Consider the following 4,928-nt stretch of genomic DNA (forward strand, 5'->3'; position numbering starts at 1 on the left):
TTAGCTTTTCAGTTCTTGCGTTCGCATTTAGGATCCAAAAGTAATAAAAGTTGTATTTTTGTGTGAGGATTATCCGGTTGGACAAAACGTGTAAGTGTAATGAACAGTAAACACAGCTTATTAACTGGAACCTTCGAAAATCCTATGGGAAAATCCTGTGGGCATTTTATTGAGGAAACCAGTTTTATGCTAGCAGCCGATTCGCCTACAATGTGACGTCATAGTTCCTCCACTCTCTATTGACCATTACACTTTTCCCCATTCAAAAATATACGAGTGACATGTCTTATGTATTCTATTGGTTAGCTTAGCAAAGCCTACAGTGAACAAAGTTTGGGGATTACAAAAAAAATTCATCCAGGTTAGTGAGATCATAAAATCTTCAGGTTACAGTGGTCCCTCGTTTATCGCGAGAGTTCCGACCTAAAAATAGCCTGCGTTAGACGAAATCCATCAGGCGATAACATTTTCGATTTTTTTTCATTTAAACACTGTCAAAGTTCAAATTTTTATAGAAAAATAAGTCCAGTATTATAGAATGAGTTCAAAGAACAAAACTTGTTGTCAGGTGCAAACATTCATCGCTGTCAGCAAAAGGTTCATAAAGCTTTTTAGCTTTTGTGTGGATAATGTTGGCATCCAGCATAATGATCTTTTTACTGAAGTCACTGATTCACAAAACTAAAGCAGACTCCATTCTTGAGGTGGTTGCACACCGCATGCGCCGTGCACATGACAGTTGGAAGTAACACACACATTCACATGTTATTTAAAATAGTTATTTGAATGGCATTCTGTGGTGCGGCAGAAATATGAACAGTGTGCCGAGTCATAGCTGGGCACCGCAGACAGCTGCCGACTTGCAGCACCTGTGTGCGAACCCTAAAACCTATATTTGCATGGCACTGCATGGCGCGCAACATCCGGTATGTCACCCCCTTTATAATGGTCTTGCTGCAGACAGTTAAAACCCTTTTTGCATCCTTGTTGAAACTCACCTTGCTAGCGATGAAAAATGTACGTACTTTGGCAAGCTGAATGCATTCTTTACTGTACAAGACACAAAGAAGATTGACTGGTAAAATCAATGGCCAATCAGGACGTAGAACACAATGTGCTTTAAAAAAAAAAGCATGTAAAATTGCACACAATCAGCGAAACCACGTAAGGTGAACCACGTTTTAGCGAGGGACCACTGTACACACATTCACCATGCACATACACCTCGCGCAGCAAAGCGGCCAGAGGTGCTGTAATGTTACAGCAGAGAAAGCTAAAATGCAGTCCAAACGCTGCTATTTTCTCAGCGTTTCTGTATTTGGGTGTCCAAAGAACATAACACAAAGAGAGAAGTGCTTACAATTTAATGTTAATTATGTTCCAGAGAATTATTACAAATATATAGCTAGCATTTGACAAAGGACAGCAATATATTGACAAATATACAACAAAAATATTAATTACTGTTATACAGTGTCATAAAAAATGCTGCTATATTGATGTGCATAATTGCACTTCCAGCCAGCCATGTATCCTATTTAGACTTTACCCATGTTAGCTGTATATAATCAAAGTAAGATATATGAAAGAATAGCGTGATTTTCTTACAATTGAAGCAACCAAGCCTTAAAATACACTCTGGACCACCTCTTTAAAATATCGTCTTTTGTGTTCAACAGAACCAACTACCCAACCAAAAAAATAAAAATAAATCAATTAATAAAACAAGTCAAGGGAGAGCAAATGACGACAGGATATACCTTTTGTGTAAACTATCCCTATATGATTTAGCAGCTCAGGTTGTGTTGAAAAGCTGCCTGAAATGGTAAAACCTGAAATAGTGAACTAAATTAAATGCATTGACTGTGGTTGTTTTGTAGGCAAATATCAGCACCTTGACTTTGATTCAAGTTGTTATTGGATATGGAAGTCAAAGTAAATTGATGAAAAGAAGAATGACAGTCTTTCAGCTCACTATAAACCAGTTTTGCTGCCACATTCTGGATCAGAGGTTTTAAAGTACTGGCTGGAAGGGCTGCCAAGCGAGCAATGAGCATTACAGAAGTCCAGCCTTGAATAGGGACTTGTGCGGCAGTTGGTCTGTGAAGTTCAACTGTTCATCATTCACACAACTCCAATGTTCCTGGAAGGAATTATGGGCTGGTTAGAACCACAAACAGTTTTGTCTTGACAAACTTGAGATGACCACCTCCTTTATCCAGAAAGTCTTTCAGACACTGAGATTCGAGCAGCTAAAGTCAAAATTAGACCGCATTGATAGGGAGATTGGAGTGTTATCAGCTGAAAAGAGTGATATGAGGAATGATATTTTTCTGAATTACAGTTCCCAGTGATGCCAAAATACAACAGAAGAGAAGTCGTCCAAGATCTGAGCCCCAGAGGCACTTCGGTAGCTATATGCTGCAATGTAGGTACCTCACACCTTGAAAGATCTACCTTAGAGGTAAGGTCTGAACAACTAGCCCAGTTCCTTTCTTTTTGATTTATTTGCTGTCATTTAGGTGTATAAACTGATATTTATAGCAAAACACCCAGGAAAACAGGGAAAAATAATAGATAACAGCTTCGATATCAGCTGTCTTGATTAATAATTTGTGCTTGCAATATTATATACATTTTAAATATGCAAATCATATTTAAATTTCATATTAGCGTTTTTTCTTTAAATAGGGGATTTTATTCACTGCGTATATAAAATACTGTGAAAATAACATCTTAACAATTTTGTGTCTTTTAACAAAAAAGTGTTACACAAAGTGATAGTTCACCTCAAAAACTTGCTTTTAATTGGCTCAGCTTCATGCCCTCCAGTGGCTGACTTTTCTTGTTAAAAGATCTTTATCTGAAACTGTAGCCCATGGGCTAAACGCAAAGATCTAAAACATTTTCTATGTAGTCAAAAGGCCCATCTTCTCAAATATTGTTTACATTTTTGTCTAAATCTGTGTAAGGGCCCGATTACATCGAACGCGCGCTACGTTCCAAAAACGGGAGGCGCACCGCACTGCCTTTTTTATTGACAAGAAAAAAAGAAGCGCGGTGCGCTTTTTTTTATGTCGCTAGGCAACGTTTGGATTCGCTGGGTATTGTTCGAGATTGTTGCTGCTGATATTAATATAATTTTAATAATATTGTGATATTCAAGATTTGTGAAGTCATACAGCTCTGGACCACTGAGACTGCAGCTCTGCACAAGACGTTTGGCCAGAGGAGAAATTAAAATGGCCGTGCCCAGCTGAGCCTGGTTTCTCTCAAGGTTTTTTTTCTTCACTTTCGCCAATTAGTGACGTTTTTTTTTCCCTCTCCGCTGTCGCCACTGGCTTGCATGGTTCAGGATCTGTAGAGCTGCGCATCGTTGGTTTTGCTCTTAAGTGTTTGGACTCTCAGTGGTGATTTTAAACCACACTGAACTGAGCTAATCGAACTGAACTTAAACACTACAAACTGAACTACACTGTTCCAATTTACTATGACCTTTTATGTGAAGCTGCTTTGACACAATCTACATTGTATAAGCGCTATACAAATAAAGGTGAATTGAATTGATAACCCAAAACAGCAACCACAAGTCTCTCCTCCATCTTCAAAAGTCACTGTTGTTGTCTTGACAACACGAACACTGCACCTCAACGGAAACCCCGCATCTGCTTTCCTTTGATTGGAGAATGAAACAGACGTGACTGACGTAACGTGCCTTTTCCGCTCAGTTGACTTTTTTTTCATCTGAGCGCACAGCGCGCAAGGACAAAAACACGAGGCACAGTTAAAACGCGAGGCGCGCAGGACAAATAAGCAGTGTGCAAAACGCTCGTGGCCATCATTAAATCATTCAAAAAAGGCTTCTCTCAACGCATAAAGTGCGTTTGGTGTGATTTTCGTTACTCAGAGTATCCATCCACCACACGTGTGTGGAACATCAAGATGCTGATTAGACAACTGATTATTGCACAAGTATGCCTTAGGCTGGCCACCATAAAAGGTCACTCTTAAATGTGCAGTTTTCTCACAGCACAATGCCACATATGTCTCAAGTTTTGAGCGAGCATTCGGTTGGCATGCGGACTGCAGGGATGTCCTCCAGAGGTGTTGCATAAGAACTGACTATCAATTTCTTCATCATAAGCAATCTACAAAAGAGTTTCCTGGAATTTGTCAGTACATCCCACTGGCCTCGATCACATATAATCATACCAGCCCTGGACCTCCATATCCAGCATCTTCACCTTGAAGAATGTCTGAGACCAATCAACAAGAATTTCTGTACAAACAGTCAGAAACCGTCGCAGGAAAGCTCACCATGCTCATTGTCCTCATCTGGCTCTTGACTGCAGTTCGTAAATACAACTGACTTGAGTGGGCAAATGTTCACATTTGATGGCATCTGGCACTTTGGAGAGGTGTTCTCTTCATGGACAAACTCTGTTTTTTCCACTATACAGGGCAGATGGCAGACAGTGTATATGGCATCATGTGGGTAAGCGGTTGAATGCTCATAAATACCACAGTGAAATCATGAAGCCCATTGTTGTGCCATTAAGCTGCAAACATCACCTAATGTTGCAGCATGATAATGCATGGCCCCATGTTGCAAGGATCTGTACACAATTCCTGGAAGCCGAAAACATCCCAGATCTTGCATGGCCAACAGTCACCTGACATATTATCCATTGAGCATGTTTGAGATCCTCTGGATCATCGTATAAGATGGTGTTCCAGTTCCTGCAAATATCCAGCAACGTAGACCAACAATCAGCAACCAGATCAACTCTATGGAACATGTGTTTCACTGCGTGAGGCAAATGTATAAATACATACATACAATATTATGTTCTCAACCTGATTTTCAATAGCCTCTCATAAATGAGTCCACAAAAATGACCTCATAAAACAAACAAACACAAAGCCAG

The sequence above is a fragment of the Danio aesculapii genome, chromosome 8 (assembly GCF_903798145.1).
Source record: "Danio aesculapii chromosome 8, fDanAes4.1, whole genome shotgun sequence".
NCBI lineage: Eukaryota > Metazoa > Chordata > Actinopteri > Cypriniformes > Danionidae > Danio > Danio aesculapii.